General features: G+C 44.0%; 1 protein-coding gene across 1 annotated transcript in view; it reads left to right on the top strand.

The window, feature by feature from the left end:
- plxnb2b (plexin b2b) overlaps positions 1-21,559 on the top strand; it is a 182,130-nt gene that overhangs the window by 17,697 nt on the left and 142,874 nt on the right. The window lies entirely within an intron of this gene.

A 21,559-nucleotide genomic window follows, 5' to 3' on the forward strand; every position in this document is an offset into this window, starting at 1 on the left:
GCTGCCCACCCAAGGCACTGGCATGAGTTCATCCAGATGCTCTAGATGGATGGAAAAGGAGGGATTTGAAAACTCTGTCGGGGTCACCTTCATTCTTTGCAATATTAGTCAAATGATTTCTATTCCGGAGTCGTTTTGGTGTGAGAAGAGAGAGGGGGAGAGATGGAGGGAGACTCTAATTCATTTTGTGCTTTGGTAATTGAGCGTGGGAAAGTAGGGCTAGTGAAATGCTATCCATTTAAGTCTTCAGAGGAGAGGAGTCACTTATGCCTGTTTGCATCAGCGTGATGTTGACTGAGAATGTTAGGCCCAACTCTGCTTTATAATGAAAAGAGGACCATCGGATCTCTCCGACTTTTGAGTGTAATGAAGATTAGTTGACGCATCATTTCAGTGTAAATTGAATACACTCTCATAGGAATTGACGGATGGATGATATGTGGCTTTCTTAAAGAGATTTGGGCATGGAAGCAGACTTAAAGTTAACAAATAATTGAAAAACTACACAACCATTCACTCTCTCTGTAATGCCATTTTTACAGCTTTTGTTTTAGAGTGACGCTTAGAGTTTAATCCTATCTCAGGCAGCACCGGAGGGTGCGATACATTTGTACCCACGTGAGCAACGTCGCAGTTAATCCTGGAAACGGACTGATTTCCTTACGCCAATTTCATTTTTAATCAACACCTCCACTATACAGCTAATATGAATTCCAGCTGTTTCCTGTTAATGTGGTGAAAGCTGTTGGGTATTGCCTTCCTTGTGCTTAATTTTTTTGTGTGCTCACTGGGCGATTAATTATGAAGTAGTAAGTGGGCCGCAGCCAGCCAGCCAGCCAGCCAGGGCTGGTGTTGTGCGACAGATACAGGAAGGGTCAGTGCACTGGCAACGGCTGGAGATGAAGGTCATTCCAAACACCAACCAGAGAGCTGGAGAGAAAGATCGAGAGAGAGAGGAACTAATGGAGAGAGAGAGATTGAGCGAGAGAAATGGAAAGAGCGAGATGGAGTGAGATAGACTTGAGACTACTCAACTGCCAAGATGAGTGTGAAGGAGATGTGGGTCAGTCAGTTTGTGCAAGGCTAAGTTTATAATGTTGGTTGTGGATGATACATTTATTGGGGTTCCGAAATGATTGACACCTTTGATAAAGATGAGCAGAAATTACTGTATAAAATTCAAATACTGAGCTATATTGTATGCAAAAAACAAATGCAAATTAGGTTATTTTATACTAATACAATTGCTTTGAGAAATACGTTTTGTTTAACAAGTAATACTTTTTTCCTCAAAAAGGTAGGGGTCAAAATTATTGACACCCCTGTTTTCAATACCTTTCAATATTTTACCTTGCGAGGATAACAACACTGAGCCTTTTTCTAAAATGTTTAATGAGTTGGAGAACACATTGGGAGGGATCTTAGACCATTCCTCCATACAGAATCCTTCCATATCCAGACATCCTTTGTCTGCCGTTCTGGACTCCTCTCTTCAATTCAAACCACAGGTTTTCAATGGGTTTCAAGTCCAAAGACTGAGATGGCCATTGCAAAAATGTAATTTTTCGGGCAATTAACCATTTCTTTGTGGATTTTGATGTGTGCTTGGGGTTATTGTCTTGCTGGAAGAAAATAGAGCTATTTGGCCACACACAGCAGTGGTGGGTTTGGTGTCGAAATGAGAATGCCTAAACAGAAAATAACCCCATACCTACTGTAGTATAGGGTGGAGGATCTTTGATGTTATGGGACTATATCGCTTCCACTGGTCCTGGGGCCCTTGTTAATGTCAAAGGCATCATGAACTTTACCCAGTACCAAGACATTTTATCCAGAAATCTGGTTGCCTCTGCCAGGAGGCTGAAACTTGGCCGCAGGTGGATCTTCCAACAAGACAATGACCCCAAGCACACATCAACATCCACAAAGAAATAGTTAATTGACCACAAAATCAACACTTTGCAATGGCCATCTCAGTCTCTGTGGTTTGAATTGAAGAGGGCAGTCCAGAAGCGCAGACAAAGGATATTAAGGATCTGGAAGGATTCTGTATGGAGGAATGGTCTAAGATCCCTCCCAATGTGTTCTCCAACTCATTGAACAGTTCAGAAAAAGGCTCAGTGTTGTTATCCTCTCAAGGGGAGGGTGCTAGAGTATTGAAAACAAGGGTGCCAATACTTTGTTACTTGTTAAACAAAATCTCTTACTCTGAGAAGTTGTATTAGTATAAAATTCTTATTTGAGCATATGATATAACTCAGTATTTTTTGCTCATCTTTGTCAAGGGATCCAATCATTCCTGACCCCATTGTACATACAATGCCTTCAGAAAGTATTCACACCCCTTGACTTTTTCCAACCTAAATTTAAAATGGATTTGTCACTGGCCTATACACAATAGCCCATAATGTCAAAGTGGAAATTTGTTTTCCGAAATGTTTACGAATTAATAAAAAATGAAAAGCTGAAATGTCTAGAGTCAATAAGTATTCAACCCCTTTGTTATGGCGAGCATAAATAAGTTCAGGAGTAACAATGTGCTTAACTAGTCACACATACAATTATCTGTAAGGTGCCTCAGGCGAGTAGTGAATTTCGAACAAAGATTTAACCACGAAGACCAGGGAGGTTTTCCAATGCCTCGCAAAGAAGGGCACCTATTGGTAGATGGGTAAAACATTTTAAAAAGCAGACATTGAATATCCCTTTGAGCATGGGGAAGTTATTAATTACACTTTGGACGGTGTATCAATACATCGAGTCAATACAAAGATACAGGCGTCCTTCCGGAAACCGCTCAGGGATTTCACCCTGTGGCCAATGTTAACTTTAAAACAGTTACAGAATTGAATGGCTGTGATAGGAGAACACTGAGGATGGATCAACGACATTGTAGGAACTCCACAATATTCACCTAATTGACAGAGTGAAAAGAAGGAAGCCTGTACAGAATAAACATATTCCAAAACATGCATCCTGTTTGTAACAAGGCACTAAAGTAATAATGTAAAACATGTGGCAAGGAAATTAACCTTGTCTGTCCTGAATACAAAGTGTTATGTTTGGGGCAAATCCAATACAACCCATTACTGAGTACCACTCTCCATATTTTCAACAATAGTGGTGGCTGCATCATGTTATGGGTATGCGTGTAATCATTAAGTACTGGGGAGTTTTTCAGAATAAAAAATCAATGGAATGGAGCTAAGCACAGGCAAAGTCCTAGAGGAAGACCTGGTTGTCTGCTTTCCACCAGACACTGGGAGATGAATTCCCCTTTCAGCAGGACAATAACCTAAAACACAAGGCCAAATCTATACTGGAGTTGCTTACCAAGAAGACTTTTGATGTTCCTGAGTGGCTGAGTTAAAGTTTTGACTTAAATCTACTTGAAAATCTATGACAAGACCTGAAAATGGTTGTCTAGCAATGATCAACAAACAACTTGACAGAGCTTGAAGGATTTTCAAGACAATAATGGGGGAATGTTTCACAATTCAGGTGAGTAAAGCTCTTAGAGACTTACCCAGAAAGACTCACAGTTGTAATCACTGCCAAAGGTGTTTCTACAAAGTATTGACTCAGGGGTGTGAATACTTAAGTAAATTAGGTATTTCTGTATTTCATTCTTAACAAATTAGTATTTTTTTTTTTTACAAAAATGTTATAGTGTAAATGGGTGAGAAGAAAATATATTTAATCGGTTTTGAATCCAGGCTGTAACACAACAAAACGTGGAATTGAAGGGGTATGAATACTTTCTGAAGGCCCTGTAGCTGTCTCTTGTGCTAACTTTCTTGTCAGCCTTCTTTATCAGATCTGCATTTCTCTCTGCTTTACCCTCCTGCCTTTGACTTTTTTTCCTTCTCGTTTCTCTCTTTTTCCAACTCTCTTTCTTTCCCCTTCCCTCTAGTTCTCGGTGTCCCTGTATTCTGTGTGGATATTAATCTTCATGTTTCTAGCCCCAGGCGTGGATCTATCTCCCGAAATGTAGATCTGTGGGGGTGTCACCATAGCTGTGTGTCTAGGGTGTCTGTGTGTACCCCCCAGCCTCCCTCTCTTGTTCAGAAACAGTACTGATGAAATGCATTATTCCACACTGACTCATCATGTAACCATGGGACAGGCTCCAAAGCCCCACACTCTGGTTTCACCCCAGCACATGTGTAAAAACAAGGAAGATTGCATAGATATTTTGTCTGCGTTTGCATCTTACGAGCTAATTCAAATCTGGGGCTGGTTCTGCATTTCACTGAGTGCAAGGTCTTACGAGTTTATCGCGTGCATCTTGTTCAGATTCGATCTATGATGTTCTGCTAACTTAACCCTTCCATGCGGTTTGTTTGTGTCACCCAGAGGCAAGACATGGCATCTCCCAGTGTAGCCCTTTCATAGAGTTCTGTTAACAGTTCATTTCCTCTGTATGGCTTTTCTGCTTTAGGCCAAACCAAATGACTGACCTTGCTCCAAGTCATGACATCACAGTCTGTGCCAGATGCCCCCAAAAGAATGCCTAGGCCTAAATATTTACATGCTCACACAGCATATACTTGCACGCACTCACACAAACACGCACACAGTACCAGTCGTCTCTCTTTAATAACAAGCTCTCACAGTCTCAGTGCAGAATTAGATGTTCATCCACGTTCTCCCATCGTCAAATTTTGAAGTTGCTCCAAATGTCAAATTTCAAGGTGTTTTTGTTGCTCCTGCTGCTCTATATCCTTCCCCTTGCTGCTCTATATCCTTCCTCTTGCTGCTCTATATCCTTCCCCCTGCTGCTCTATATCCTTCCCCCTGCTGCTCTATATCCTTCCCCCTGCTGCTCTATATCCTTCCTCCTGCTGCTCTATATCCTTCCTCCTGCTGCTCTATATCCTTCCCCCTCCTGCTCTATATCCTTCCTCCTGCTGCTCTATATCCTTCCCCCTGCTGCTCTATATCCTTCCTCCTCCTGCTCTATATCCTTCCTCCTGCTGCTCTATATCCTTCCCCCTGCTGCTCTATATCCTTCCTCCTGCTGCTCTATATCCTTCCTCCTGCTGCTCTATATCCTTCCCCCTGCTGCTCTATATCCTTCCTCCTGCTGCCCTATATCCTTCCCCCTGCTGCTCTATATCCTTCCTCCTGCTGCTATATATTGTTACATTTCTCCAAATGTCAAATTTCAATGTTAAGAGTTAAGTTTTGGCATTTATTCCGAAGGGTTAACATTTGGGATAGGGTTAAAACAAAACATTAAAAACCAGTGTCCATGACTGGGATCAAACACGCAACCTTCTGATGCAAAGTCATGGGATTACACCCATCTGCTACCCCTGTCCACAGCACCCAAGCAAAACTCAAGTCTACTTGATGGTAATAGGGCACTGTTGCCCCTAGTGGCCGGTTTTTGAATGCATTTCCCCAAATCCTCAGGACATGGATAGATGTCCAATTTCGACATCAATCTTGAACGATCTCCCTGCTCTTTAAGTCTGAAGCATCCCTTCGATGCAGTTGGCCTCCTGTCTCATCTGATCCCACGTCATTGATCTCTCAGAGACTCTCAGCTCTTTAATTACACTCATTAGCTAAGAGGAGGGCTGCGTCTGAGGTTAGAGCACCTTATTACGGAGACCTTGTCTTTGCTTTCCCCCCCACCAACCCGTCTGCCTGCATGCTACTGCTGCTGCCTCTACCTTTCCGGAAACAACCAGCGTATGCCCCAGCACTTACAATGTTTACAGCAAACACAATGCCAAATTGGATCCCCAAATCGCTACCCTCTCCAAATCTTTTTTTCTCCATCCCTTTTTCAATTGGATAACGGTGAAGTGAGTGCAGTTCCAATAACAGATTGAAGCAAAGTGGGGTGTTAAGGCCGTGTCTGGCGACAGTTGTGATTGGTGGACTTGGACAGATTGGAGGACTGACCTAGACAGTGGAAGTATCTATTTACCACTTTGATGTTTCCATCAAGACTTCTAAAGATGGGACTGAATGACTTTCTCTGGCCCTGACTTTCTATGGGCCTGTTGTGCCTGTCTGGGTGCTATGGGGAAACTGACTTTTACTGACAGGGCCATCCTCTACCGCTCCCACTCTTCTTTTGGGCCTTCCCTTCCGTGAATTTTATCTGCCGAGTGGTTTTCTAGGCAGTTCTCTTCTGTTTCATTTCCCTGTTTGAGAGCTGTCTTGATGTCATCACATATTCCTCAGGGTTGAATGGTTAATTACACATATGGAATGAGTTATTGTTTAGGGGCTGTGTTAGGAAACCCCACTGTCTCACTTCACTTTTTTATTCATAGTCAAACCAGAAAGCAGGATGTTCTCACTCAACAGTGAAGTGTGTTTAAGCAGTGCATCTGTGCCGAATGTCATGTCTGTCAAATGTAAAGAAAATAATCCAAAGCCTCCCGATTATCAGAAATGAAATGCCTGAGTGCTTTGTCACCTATATGGAACATCTGAACGGAAGGGATAAAAGCTGGGATCTATATTATCTAAACCCACATCCCACAACCCTTTGCGTTTGGGCCATTGTGGCCTGGCATTACTGTACAGTAATGTGTCCCTACAGGCGATATGACTGTGTCAGTGTACTAGTGAATAGTACTTAAAGGCCTATGCATGGTGTGATGGTGAGGTCTCCTGAAAGCAGAGGCCAGGCAGGAGGCAGACAGGCCAGGCAGGCAGCGAGCAGCGCGGCCTAGGTTAAAAGGGATTTTTCTGAAGTTGGTTAAGCTCCGGAAAAAGGGATGTGGTGTGAAATGCATCCTGTCAGTCTTGGCCTTGGCATTTCCTTCAGCCATGATGCAGTATGGGTAATTAACAGTTAGAAATGCCCTCAAAGTGCAGTATGGTGGGGAAGTGTTCAACGTGCTCCGGGTGAAAGTGGACTATCTTCGTGTATGCCCTCCTCAACCTGACCAGCTCAAAACAGCACTGTTAGCCCTGTCTTTTTCTCAAATCAATCAATCCTAGATTATAGAGTTGAGCTGAGCGACCAATCCGATGCTAACGTTGCTAACGGGACGTGAGCTGTATTGGTTGGCAATAATCACCAGGCCCACTCTCTTCCCGTGCCCTCCCTGACAAACACGAGCACACAAAGACAAACACATACAATCATTACAAGCACGCTCCCTCCCTCTTTCCATCCAGCCTAAGGGAAGCGGTCAGCTGAGCCATGGATCCATGAATTCCTCATAACGCAACGTGTCGGCTGATCAATAATTCAATTCTGTCTGTGCACAAGCATGTCTGGATCCAATCTCACCTGCACCTCCCCTCGTCCTCCCCTTAACAAGGTGGGCGTTCTGTCCTTGAGCCGAGCTGGGCTTATGTGTGTGTGTGTGTGTTCACTGGTCAGTGTGTGTGTTTGTGTGTATCCATGGCCCTGTGTGGATGATTGTGTGCCCACATCGGGGGGGTGTGTGTGTGTGTGTGTGTGTGTGTGTGTGTGTGTGTGTGTGTGTGTGTGTGTGTGTGTGTGTGTGTGTGTGTGTGTGTGCGTGTGCGACGTCTCTCCCATCAGGTGGTTTGGGGATATCAAAGGCGTGGATCTCATTGAAGGTGTGAAGCCTGTCGAGGGGCAGAGGCTAAGTCCTCTGATTAGCAGAGCCCAGACAGGCAGTGGGGAGCTGGGGAGCGTAGGGGAGCAGTGAGGGGACCTGAGGGGAGCTTAGGCTAGCTGGGGCTCTCCACACCGGTCCTCTCATCCCTTTCCAGCCCAGGCCTCAGGGCAGCCCTGCTCACACCTCCACACAGCATGCAACCAGTTCCGGTCAGGGTCACGGTCATCACACAAGGACACAGAAGTCTCCCACACCCCAGTCGTTCCCTAACTCTCCCCACCCTACTCTCTCTCAATTCAATTCAAGGGGCTTTATTGGCATGGGAAACATATGTTAACATTGCCAAAGCAAGTGAAGTAGATAAACAAAAGTGAAATAAACAATAAAAATGAACAGTAAACATTACACTCACAGAAGTTCCAAAAGAATAAAGACATTTCAAATGTCATATTATGTCTATATACAGTGTTGTAATGATGTGCAAATAGTTAAAGTACAAAAGGGAAGATAAATAAACATAAATATAAATTGTATTTACAATGGTGTTTGTTGTTCACTGGTTGCCCTTTTCTTGTGGCAACAGGTCACACATCTTGCCGCTGTGATGGCACACTGTGGTATTTCACCCAATAGATATGGGAGTTGATCAAAATTGGGTTTGTTTTTGAATTCTTTGTGCATCTGTGTAATCTGAGGGAAATATGTGTCTCCAATATAGTCATATATTTGGCAGGAGGGTAGGAAGTGCAGCTCAGTTTCCACCTCATTTTGTGGGCAGTGTGCACATCGCCTGTCTTCTCTTGAGAGCCAGGTCTGCCTACGGCGGCCTTAATCAATAGCAAGGCTATGCTCACTGAGTCTGTACATAGTCAAAGATTTCCTTAAGTTTGGGTCAGTCCAGTGGTCAGGTATTTTGCAACTGTATACTCTCTGTTTAGGGCTTAATAGCGTTCTAGTTTGCTCTATTTTTTTGTTAATTCTTTCCAATGTGTCAAGTAATTATCTTTGAGTTTTCTCATGATTTGGTTGGGTCTAATTGTGTTGCTGTCCTGGGGCTCTGTGGGGTCAGTTTGGGTTTGTGAACAGAGCCCCAGGACCAGCTTGCTTAGGGGACTCATCTCCAGGTTCATCTCTCTGTAGGTGATGGTTTGTTATGGAAGGTTTGGGAATCACTTCCTTTTAGGTGGTTGTAGAATTTAATGGCTCTTTTCTAGATTTTGATAATTAGCGGGTATCGGCCTAATTCTGCTCTGCATACATTATTTTGTGTTTTAGGTTGTATGTACACATGATATTTTAGCAGAATTCTGCATGCAGAGTCTCAATCCATTTTTTGAATTCTTGGATGGTGAGCGGACCCCAGACCTGACAACCATAAAGGACAATGGGTTCTCTAACTGATTAAAGTGTTCCAGATTCTATGTCGAATTTTATGTTCCTTTTGATGGCATAGAAGGCCCTTCTTGCCTTGTCTCTCAGATCGTTCTCAGCTTTGTGGAAGTTACCTGTGGCGCTGATGTTTAGGCCGAGGTATGTATAGTTTTTTGTGTGCTTTAGGGCAACGGTGTAAATATGGAATTTGTATTTGTACTTTTTTTTAACACCTTTATTTTAATCTTACTGAGATTTACTCCCAGCTCTGACAGAATCTGTGCAGAAGATCTAGCTGCTGCTGTAGGCCCTCCTTGGTTGGTGACAGAAGCACCAGATCGTCAGAAAACAGTAGACATTTGACTTCAGGTTCTAGTAGGGTGAGGCCGGGTGCTGCAGACTGTTCTAGAGTCCTCTCCAATTCGTTGATATATATATGTTGAAGTCGCTCTCTTGCCCTAATCAGCTGCCTACTACTAGAGCTGTTTTTATCCCCTCAGTGTCTTATCAAAAGCCACACTCTGTTTTACTCCCACTATATCAACCACACACTGCCCAGTCTACTAGCAGTCTACTTCCTCGTTTGTGACTCTCTTTCAGGACATTATCAAAGGCCTTGAGTTGACCGTGATCCCTAGTCCACTTCCAGCCTTGGAGAAACTCTGTGACGTGACAGGGTACTTCAGTAAGCTGATTGTGGCCAACTTTAGTCTGGACAGTCTCCTCCTGTTTTCCTCGCTGGGTTCTTTCCTCTATACGTCCCCGGTGTGTCTCTCGCATTAAAAAACCCTGGTGTGTCTCTCGCATTAAAAAACCCCGGTGTGTCTCTGGCATTAAAAAACCCCGGTGTGTCTCTGGCATTAAAAAACCCCGGTGTGTCTCTCGCTTTAAAAACCCTGGTGTGTCTCTCGCATTAAAAAACCCCGGTGTGTCTCTCGCATTAAAAAACCCTGGTGTGTCTCTTACTTTAAAAAACCCTGATGTGTCTCTCGCATTAAAAAACCCTGGTGTGTCTCTTACTTTAAAAAACCCTGGTGTGTCTCTTACTTTAAAAAACCCTGGTGTGTCCCTTACTTTAAAAAACCCTGGTGTGTCTCTCGCATTAAAAAACCCTGGTGTGTCTCTCGCATTAAAAAACCCTGGTGTGTCTCTTACTTTAAAAACCCCGTTGTGTCTCTCGCTTTAAAAAACCCTGGTGTGTCTCTCGCATTAAAAAACCCTGGTGTGTCTCTCGCATTAAAAAACCCTGGTGTGTCTCTTACTTTAAAAAACCCTGGTGTGTCTCTCGCTATAAAAAACCCCGGTGTGTCTCTTACTTTAAAACCCCATTGTGTCTCTCGCTTTAAAAAACCCTGGTGTGTCTCTCGCATTAAAAAACCCTGGTGTGTCTCTCGCTTTAAAAAACCCTGGTGTGTCTCTCGCATTAAAAAACCCTGGTGTGTCTCTTACTTTAAAAAACCCTGGTGTGTCCCTTACTTTAAAAAACCCTGGGGTGTCTCTCGCATTAAAAAACCCTGGTGTGTCTTTCGCATTAAAAAACCCTGGTGTGTCTCTTACTTTATAAACCCCGTTGTGTCGCTCGCTTTAAAAAACCCTGGTGTGTCTCTCGCATTAAAAAACCCTGGTGTGTCTCTCGCTTTAAAAAACCCTGTTGTGTATCTCGCATTAAAAAACCCTGGTGTGTCTCTCGCATTAAAAAACCCTGGTGTGTCTCTCGCTTTAAAAAACCCTGGTGTGTCTCTTACTTTGAAAACCCTGGTGTGTCTCTCTCTTTAAAAAACCCTGGTGTGTCTCTTACTTTAAAAACCCTGGTGTGTCTCTCGCATTAAAAAAACCCTGGTGTGTCTCTCGCATTAAAAAACCCTGGTGTGTCTCTCGCATTAAAAAACCCTGGTGTGTCTCTCGCATTATAAAACCCAGGTGTGTCTCTCGCATTAAAAAACCCTGGTGTGTCTCTTACTTTAAAAAACCCTGGTGTGTCTCTTACTTTAAAAAACCCTGGTGTGTCTCTTACTTTAAAAAACCCTGGTGTGTCTCTCGCATTAAAAAACCCTGGTGTGTCTCTCGCATTAAAAAAACCCTGGTGTGTCTCTCGCTTTAAAAAAAACCCCGGTGTGTCTCTTACTTTAAAAAACCCTGGTATGTCTCTTACTTTAAAAACTCTGGTGTGTCTCTTGCTTTAAAAAACCCTGGTGTGTCTCTTACTTTAAAAACCCTGTTGTGTCTCTCGCTTTAAAAAACCCTGGTGTGTCTCTCGCATTAAAAAACCCTGGTGTGTCTCTTACTTTAAAAACCCCGTTGTGTCTCTCACTTTAAAAAACCCTGGTGTGTCTCTCTCTTTAAAAACCCTGGTGTGTCTCTCACTTTAAAAACCCTGGTGTGTCTCTCGCTTTAAAAAAACCCTGGTGTGTCTCTAGCTTTAAAAAAACCCTGGTGTGTCTCTCGCTTTAAAAACCCTGGTGTGTCTCTCGCTTTAAAAAAACCCTGGTGTGTGTCTCGCTTTAAAAAACCCCGGTGTGTGTCTCGCATTAAAAAACCCCGGCGTGTCTCTCGCTTTAAAAACCCTGGCGTGTCTCTCGCATTAAAAAACCCCGGTGTGTCTCTCGCTTTAAAAACCCTGGTGTGTCTCTCACTTTAAAAAACCCTGGTGTGTCTCTCACTTTAAAAACCCTGGTGTGTCTCTCGCTTTAAAAACCCCTGGTGTGTCTCTCGCTTTAGAAAACCCTGGTGTGTCTCTCGCATTAAAAAACCCTGGTGTGTCTCTCGCATTAAAAAACCCTGGTGTGTCTCTTACTTTAAAAAACCCTGGTGTGTCTCTCGCATTATAAAACCCCGGTGTGTCTCTCGCATTAAAAAACCCCGGTGTGTCTCTCGCTTTAAAAAACCCTGGTGTGTCTCTTACTTTAAAAAACCCTGGTGTGTCTCTCGCTTTAAAAAACCCTGGTGTGTCTCTCGCTTTAAAAAACCCTGGTGTGTCTCTCGCTTACAAAAACCCTGGTGTGTCTCTTACCTAAAAAAACCCTGGTGTGTCTCTTACTTTAAAAAAAACCCTGGTGTGTCTCTCACTTTAAAAAGCCTGGTGTGTCTCTTACTTTAAAAACCCTGTTGTGTCTCTCGCTTTAAAAAACCCTGGTGTGTCTCTCGCATTAAAAAACCCTGGTGTGTCTCTCGCATTAAAAAACCCTGGTGTGTCTCTTACTTTAAAAAACCCTGGTGTGTCTCTCGCTATAAAAAACCCTGGTGTGTCTCTTACTTTAAAACCCCGTTGTGTCTCTCGTTTTAAAAAACCCTGGTGTGTCTCTCGCATTAAAAAACCCTGGTGTGTCTCTCGCTTTAAAAAACCCTGGTGTGTCTCTCGCATTAAAAAACCCTGGTGTGCTCTCGCATTAAAAAACCCTGGTGTGTCTCTTACTTTAAAAAACCCTGGTGTGTCCCTTACTTTAAAAAACCCTGGTGTGTCTTTCGCATTAAAAAACCCTGGTGTGTCTCTTACTTTAAAACCCCATTGTGTCTCTCGCTTTAAAAAACCCTGGTGTGTCTCTCGCATTAAAAAACCCTGGTGTGTCTCTCGCTTTAAAAAACCCTGTTGTGTCTCTCACATTAAAAAACCCTGGTGTGTCTCTCGCATTAAAAAACCCTGGTGTGTCTCGCTTTAAAAAACCCTGGTGTGTGTCTCGCTTTAAAAACCCTGGTGTGTCTCTTACTTTGAAAACCCTGGTGTGTCTCTCTCTTTAAAAAACGCTGGTGTGTCTTTTATTTTAAAAAACCCTGGTGTGTCTCTTACTTTAAAAAACCCTGGTGTGTCTCTCGCATTATAAAACCCCGGTGTGTCTCTCGCATTAAAAAACCCTGGTGTGTCTCTTACTTTAAAAAACCCTGGTGTGTCTCTTACTTTAAAAAACCCTGGTGTGTCTCTCGCTTTAAAAAACCCTGGTGTGTCTCTCGCTTTAAAAAACCCTGGTGTGTCTCTTGCTTACAAAAACCCTGGTGTGTCTCTCGCTTTAAAAAACCCTGGTGTGTCTCTCGCCTTAAAAACCCTGGTGTGTCTCTCGCCTTAAAAAACCCTGGTGTGTCTCTCGCATTAAAAAACCCTGGTGTGTGTCTCGCATTAAAAAACCCTGGTGTGTCTCTCGCTTTAAAAACCCTGGTGTGTATCTTACTTTAAAAAACCCTGGTGTGTCTCTTACTTTAAAAAACCCTGGTGTGTCTCTTACTTTAAAAAACCCTGGTGTGTCTCTCGCTTTAAAAAACCCTGGTGTGTCTCTCGCTTTAAAAACCCTGGTGTGTCTCTTGCATTAAAAAACTCTGGTGTGTCTCTCGCTTTAAAAAACCCTGGTGTGTCTCTCGCTTTAAAAACCCTGGTGTGTCTCTCGCTTTAAAAAAACCCAGGTGTGTGTCTCGCTTTAAAAAACCCTGTTGTGTCTCTCACATTAAAAAACCCTGGTGTGTCTCTCGCATTAAAAAACCCTGGTGTGTCTCGCTTTAAAAAACCCTGGTGTGTGTCTCGCTTTAAAAACCCTGGTGTGTCTCTTACTTTGAAAACCCTGGTGTGTCTCTCTCTTTAAAAAACGCTGGTGTGTCTTTTATTTTAAAAAACCCTGGTGTGTCTCTTACTTTAAAAAACCCTGGTGTGTCTCTCGCATTATAAAACCCCGGTGTGTCTCTCGCTTTGAAAACCCTGGCGTGTCTCTCGCTTTAAAAAAACCCAGGTGTGTGTCTCGCTTTATAAAACCCTGTTGTGTCTCTCACATTAAAAAACCCTGGTGTGTCTCTCGCATTAAAAAACCCTGGTGTGTCTCGCTTTAAAAAACCCTGGTGTGTGTCTCGCTTTAAAAACCCTGGTGTGTCTCTTACTTTGAAAACCCTGGTGTGTCTCTCTCTTTAAAAAACGCTGGTGTGTCTTTTATTTTAAAAAACCCTGGTGTGTCTCTTACTTTAAAAAACCCTGGTGTGTCTCTCGCATTATAAAACCCCGGTGTGTCTCTCGCATTAAAAAACCCTGGTGTGTCTCTTACTTTAAAAAACCCTGGTGTGTCTCTTACTTTAAAAAACCCTGGTGTGTCTCTCGCTTTAAAAAACCCTGGTGTGTCTCTCGCTTTAAAAAACCCTGGTGTGTCTCTTGCTTACAAAAACCCTGGTGTGTCTCTCGCTTTAAAAAACCCTGGTGTGTCTCTCGCCTTAAAAACCCTGGTGTGTCTCTCGCCTTAAAAAACCCTGGTGTGTCTCTCGCATTAAAAAACCCTGGTGTGTGTCTCGCATTAAAAAACCCTGGTGTGTCTCTCGCTTTAAAAACCCTGGTGTGTATCTTACTTAAAAAAACCCTGGTGTGTCTCTTACTTTAAAAAACCCTGGTGTGTCTCTTACTTTAAAAAACCCTGGTGTGTCTCTCGCTTTAAAAAACCCTGGTGTGTCTCTCGCTTTAAAAACCCTGGTGTGTCTCTTGCATTAAAAAACTCTGGTGTGTCTCTCGCTTTAAAAAACCCCTGGTGTGTGTCTCGCTTTAAAAAACCCTGGCGTGTCTCTTGCTTTAAAAAACCCCTGGTGTGTCTCTTACTTTGAAAACCCTGGCGTGTCTCTTGCTTTAAAAAACCCTGGTGTGTCTCTCGCTTTAAAAAACCCTGGTGTGTCTCTCGCTTTAAAAACCCTGGTGTGTCTCTCGCATTAAAAAAACCCTGGTGTGTCTCTTGCTTTAAAAACCCTGGTGTGTGTCTCGCATTAAAAAAAAACGTTGTGTCTCTCGCTTTAAAAACCCTGGTGTGTCTCTTACTTTAAAAAACCCTGGTGTGTCTCTTACTTTAAAAAACCCTGGTGTGTCTCTCGCTTTAAAAAACCCTAGTGTGTCGCTTGCATTAAAAAACTCTGGTGTGTCTCTCGCTTTAAAAAACCCTGGTGTGTCTCTCTCTTTAAAAAACCCTGGTGTGTCTCTTACTTTAAAAACCCTGGTGTGTCTCTCACTTTAAAAAACCCTGGTGTGTCTCTCGCTTTAAAAAAACCCTGGTGTGTCTCTCGCTTTAAAAACCCTGGTGTGTCTCTCGCTTTAAAGAAACCCTGGTGTGTGTCTCGCTTTAAAAAACCCTGGCGTGTCTCTTGCTTTAAAAAAAACCTGGTGTGTCTCTTACTTTAAAAAACCCTGGCGTGTCTCTTACTTTGAAAACCCAGGTGTGTCCCTCGTTTTAAAAAACCCTGGCGTGTCTCTTACTTTGAAAACCCCGGTGTGTCTCTTACTTTGAAAACCCTGGTGTGTCTCTCGCTTTAAAAAACGTATCTCTTTTTTCTTATCTTCTACTGATAACCACACTATCTAAAAGTAAGCAGCACCCTCCTGCTACCGCGCGCCGCGCTGTCGTCTGCTCTGTCTGTCTGTCTGTCTGTCTGTCTGTCTGTCTGTCTGTCTGTCTGTCAGCGGCGCCGCGCGCGCGCGCCGTCGCGTCTGTCGTCGCGCTGTCTGTCTGTCTCGTCGTCGCTGTCTGTCGTCGCTGTCGCTGTCGTCGGTCGTCTCGCGTCGTCGCCTCTCGCGTCGTCTCGCGCTGCCCCCCCCCCCCCCGAATGTGAGGCTGTAGCGGGTAGTGTGTAACCAGTAGAGAGGTAGCTTGTGTTTTTTCTGTTTTCTCGTCTGGGCACAGTGGTGAAGGAGTGATTGCAGCGGGTCTGGCTGCCTGGTGTGTATCTGCTGACTGTCACATCCATTAAGGTTGCTGTCTTCACCAGCCAGTCTCCCCTGCCCTAGCCGTGCACGGAGTCTCCTCTCACAGATGAGGCCCATTGTTCCTGGCCAGCCCCAGCCTGCTACAGCCCTCTGAGGCTCTCTCCTCACACAGAAATGCTCGACCACAACTAGAAGGGAGATTTCAGCTAAGGATTTCAATGATTCTTGTGGTTTATGGTCGTCTGTGGTGTTTTTGTTGAGTGTGTGGAAGTTGTTGTGGAATTATCTTTGTTGCTGTAACTTTTCCACCTCGAATTTCTCCAGCAGAGAGAGGTGAAGTCACCAGCGCCTACATTAAACTCTTCTTCTCCTTTGTGGGCAATTGTTCCTGTGTTGCTCAATCAATTAACATTTACTACGCCTACAGAAAGCAAATGAATGCGTTCAGATTGAGGGTCCTCTTGTATGCTAAACAGTCTCCCGCTGTTTTTGTGTTAGTTCATAAATATTGGTCATCTTCCCTGGACAGTGTATATCAGTGGCTAAAATTCAGGCTCACAGGAATAGCAGTGAATGTTTTGGAAAGGGAACAACAGCCTCCTAAAGGGCACTGCAGCGCCTCCAGTTGTCGAGGTCTGTTCAGTGGAATAATTAGCGCTTTAATTAACAAAGTCGGTTTGGAATATCAATTAGAACCCTCTATCTGCAGTCATGTCACACACATAAAAACAATTATGACTGATTGTGGGCTGTTATTGTCAACTGGCTCGTAATAATTTCTTACTTTTGGCTTAGAAATCACGCAATTTCCCCATTAGTCCTCCCCAACACCACCCCTGACCCCCCCCGTTCCGCACCGGTATATTGTTTTTATTAATGAGTGGTGTTGAGACCCACAGCATGGGTTTGGAGTGCTGCTATTGTATTGAACATCCTGGTCCTACTCTGTGTTGCTGTGAAAGAGCCCCCAGTGGCTTTGTGTCAGTCTCTCTGAGTCAGTCTCTTTCGTTTGGTCTCATCCCAGTCCAGACACGCTCTGACTGACTCTGGATTGACAAACATCTCCATGGCACTAGTTCAGACCAGAGCAAGCCCTGACACACACACACACACACACACACACACACACACACACACACACACACACACACACACACACACACACACACACACACACACACACACACACACACACACCCTCTCATGTGTATCCCAGAGTGTGGGCTGTGGTAATGATATGGTTCTGTCCCTCTCTCTCTCTCAGCAGAGTTCAGAGGCGTAGATCCATTTCACAGCCCTGTGTGTGTGACAGCGAGTGGGAGCTCTTACCTGGAGGTGTGCAATCAACCCACAGTCAGACATACTGTGATACACTGTGAGCTCATACCTCCACCAGCAGAATCACTCTTCATTTGAAACAGGATTACATTGTTTGGATGTTTTCTTTCAGCTCCATCTTATACCGTCCTGATTGTAGGTATAGAACATAGAACGTTCTCAACCAGGAGGTTTTCATGTTCTGTCTTTGGGAGAATGACTCACCCTCTCCAACATTCTGGATCTAGCGTTTTGGTTGAATGGCAATTATTATTGCCTTGTTTATATTGGTCATCCAGAGTGGGAATGGTTGCAGAGGAACCAATTACAAAGGTGGGCTTGCTCACAGAACGTAGCGCGACGGTTTGACGGCTATTGAGTGATCTATGGTCACATATGTGGACCTGTGTTGTTTTTGGCGCAGGGCAGGGCGACTCTTGGCATGTGCCGTAAGGCCAGCATGGTCAGTCCTCCTCCCAAACCGGTTGAAGGCTGTTCAGAGCAAAGCAGAGGACTGGCTCACAGCTCAAGGCAGGGTACCTCTACTCCATACAGAAACACTGTCAGCCCGGGCGTTACGAGCCCGTCGTAACACAACCTATAAAAAAATGTTTTATGAAAAAGTCATCACAGACTTATTGCCCATTGTGAACATGTTTACATCATTTGGGTGGTAATCAATGTCAATTATATTTATCTTAAAGCTAGACTAAGCAAGTCTCATTTAAGTAATTTGTGATGATGAAATATCCAACTGTCGGGATGACAAAACAAACCAAGGCGAGACATCATGTAACCAAACCAGGCGAGACATCATGTAACCAAACCAGGCAAGACATCATGTAAACAAACCCAGGCAAGACATAATGTAACCAAACCAGGCAAGACATCATGTAAACAAACCCAGGCAAGACATAATGTAACCAAACCAGGCAAGACATCATGTAAACAAACCCAGGCAAGACATCATGTAACCAAACCAGGCGAGACATCATGTAAACAAACCCAGGCAAGACGTCATAACATACTCTATCTGAAAGTTCTCAGGCACCCGCTGGGCCAGCCACCTTTCAATCAGTCAGTATCAGACAGCTAGTGTTCTTGTTTGCTTATAGCCTACAACAAGCATGTAGGTTACTCTAGTGGATAAAAAAATGACAATTTACAAGTGGAGTCAGCTATGAATGTTACAGCAGTAAAATGTATTTATATTGTACAGTATATAGACAAGTTCAACAATATAGGCCGCCTACTGCGTTGCAACGGTAGCGCCGTTATCTGCTTGATCTCTAGCAGTGCAAACACTTGAAAAAGTCGACCCTCAACAACTATAGGATTGAAAACATTTTCCATCAAAAGGTTGCAATAGTAAACTCCACATCCAAGAGGAAAACAATTACCTTAGCAAGCTAGCAACTGCAGCAAAGTTTGCAAGTGTATGAACGTTTATCTGGCTGTAGACTAATCACCCACCGGTAAGCTTTCTAGAGAGCTAAATTAGCTAGCAAGCTTCACATACCAGTAGACGGAGCTGGCTTTCGCGATTATTATCCATAGTGTCCGACATGCTGCTGGCACTAGTTGTGCCGAGAAGTCTGAAATATGGTCCAACTAGCAAGTGTTGCACTAAGAAAATATTCTCAATCCCTCGCTGAATGAAAATCGACCTCAATTCCAGTTTTCATTCAGAAGCTTAAGCTAGCAACATCAAAGCAACTTTGTAATTACAGACCCACCAGTGTTTTCAAATCTGCACCCCTGCGTTGGCCTATCGTCAGCTGTCGTACTGACAGATAGACGCACAGATGGACTGACAGCCAGGAGACAATATTATTAACCATTACGACTTGCATTTGTCAGCTAAATTACACATTTATTCCGTGTCACTCAACTCTCATTTCTGAGTCCCGATATGTAATGTTGATGTGGTGTTGATGTGTTGCTGTAGTCATGGATGGAGATGGAGAGAGAGAATGTGCACGAGAGAAATGATCAGTAGGCCTCCGCATCATAATCACCGGGAGAAATCTGACCTTCAATTTGTAAACAAAGCTTCTGTACTTATAATTTGTAAAACCTTCATTTGTATCACTTTGAAGTGACCCAAATGGCAAATTCATCTTTAATCTATTCATTTCGAGATATATTAAACCAGAAAAAAAACAAGTGACATTTTATTTGGGACTCTTTAATGTGATAAAACGTGTATTGGGATGACTGAATAGGCAGATTCATTCTGGAATATAAGGATTCGTTGTCCTGTCGTATGAGTTATGACTAGGGAAGTCAACTTCAACACACCAGTGGTCTTGATGCTCCGCAAGTCACTAATCTCTCTTATTAGACCTTCGTCAGGGTTTTTCAGTCGTTACTAGTTGCCACAAAGTCATTTACCTCACCTATTTCTAAAATTGTCTCCTCTTAAAAACAGATTTTAAACCTAACCCTAACATTAACCACACTGCTAACCTTATGTCTAGCCCTAAAATTAAATTAAAGCCAAAAAGCTCATTTTTGATTTGTCTAATTTGAACGATATAGCCAATTTTGACTTTGTGGCTGTGGTAACAGAGTATTGAAGGTTCCTCCTCCCTGTCTGAGGAGAATCAGTGTCCCTCTGCCACTGATCATGTGACTGAGTCCAGTAGATGATGTGGTTAGGAACCATTACAGCCGGTCAGCTGGTATGTACTGATGGCGCAAGGCAAGCGCTCGCTGGAGTATGTTTTTTGTCCTTGAATATTTACCACCTGAACATAGTTTCATGCATTTCAAGGGAAGCGTTTGTTGTCTGATTTACTCGTCCGCATGTACGGTGACATTCCTCAATAATATCGGGCCGCAGGTCCTAATCAGGCAACTAAGGAAGGTGAGTCAGTGATTTACCCCAGTCCCGCCACATCGACCATGGATCAAACAATGATTTGCATTCGAGCTTGCTCTCGGCCCTTCAGCTTGTTAGGCCTGGCTATATCCAATTGGAGAGGCTGTGTTTGTTATCTGAGAAGTTGAATGAAACAGCTGCCTGGCTCTCCTATAGTTCCCCTATAGCCTCTTCGAGCCCGGCTCTCGTAAAGTCCTCCTTGGTCTTTGAGAATGTCATGTTCTAACTACCGTGTCAGACAGACATTGGTTGCGTCTGAAAAAGGCACTCTATTCCCTATTGAGTGCACTACTTTTGACCAGGACCCACAATCAAAAGTAGCGGACTAAATAGGGAATAGGGTGCCATTTGGGATGCGGTCCCTCTCTCCATTCTAATGGCCCCCTGGCCCTGTTCCAGTGTTATCCCAGTTTGAGCCTAGCTGCCCGGGCCAGGGGCCACAGAGAACAAGCAGTCTTACCTGGATCAGCCCAGCGCACAGCCTAGTTGCACAACCAGTCTCTTCACAATGTATGAGGCCTTTTGGGATTACTCTACGGACTGTTTTCAAAGGACCTCGGCCAGAAACAGTCAGCTTAGTTTACTTAGCTGGCACCAGCACTTATACAGCATCAGAGCTTTCGCAGGAAAAGCCGTTTAGCCGCGGAGGTATTTCACTTCACAAACTAGCCACATGGAAATGGCTTTTTCTCCTGTTCTGTTCTGTTCTGTCTCAGCTCACTCTATCCTTGCCCTTGACTCGTGATAGTTTTTGAGTTTGAGGAAAGGTACTACGGCCTTGACAGCAGCGCCTACAGCCAGTGTAGTCATGTTCTTATCTGTGACGTCACCACTTCCTACTCCATGTCCGCGGCTCTCCTTGTCCGGTCAGTCACCAGCCCCCCCTGACCCGCATCACTGTAATATGAGCTAAACTGTTTGATCCAAGGGCATTAACCTGTATGTAGGGATGGGCGCTTTGTCATCCAGCCCTGGAAAAGGCTGCTCCAGATGGGTGATTAGTCAGTCCGCTGAGTGTGTGTGTATTTGCGTTCTGTAATCACGGCCGGTGTGTGTGTGTCTGAATGCTGTAATTGTGTCCGGTGAGTGTATGTGTGTGTCTTGGAATACAGTGGTGTGACACAGGCTAAATGACGATAAAAACAAGTGTGAACAAACCTCAGGCCCCACCCCCCCACGTAATCTCAGGTCTGGTAAGTGGAGTTGCTATGACTAGGCTAGATGTACGCCATCACCATCGGTATGCTAATGAAGGTTTGCTGCTCACGGGTTGAAAATGGAGGTGTGCATAAAAAGCACACTCTTCAAGCTGAATGGTTCCGAGTGAGTGGAGAGACGAGGGAGGAGGAGGTGGATGAGGAGATGTAGAGGCCCCTTAGTCTCTTGTGTAGCTGCAGAGTCTCTCGTACAGTTTCAGTGAAGCGACAGAACAAATGGCTGAACACGTGTGCCATGAAAGATACATGTTTTGCTGTTAGCGGTAACACTCATCATCATTCTCTGCTCTCTAAAGGTAGTGAAGATAAACGGAGCTGCTCTGCACAATATTGCCTATTGCAAGGATAACGAGACAACAGTGGGAGGACTGTTCACGACCTCTGGCGAAGGATTTGAACATAAAACGTGTCTTTTTTAAAAATGTGCCAAGAGCAAGTTTATGCCAAGATGTTGTTGTTTGTGTTTACCTAAGGTAGTTAGACCAGTGACACTGATTCTTGGCTGGTAGTACTAATTGGAGTTTGGACGTGTATGTGTGTGTGTATGTGTGCGCCTGGCATA

The sequence above is a fragment of the Salmo salar genome, chromosome 10 (assembly GCF_965601325.2).
Source record: "Salmo salar chromosome 10, fSalSal1, whole genome shotgun sequence".
Lineage (NCBI taxonomy): Eukaryota > Metazoa > Chordata > Actinopteri > Salmoniformes > Salmonidae > Salmo > Salmo salar.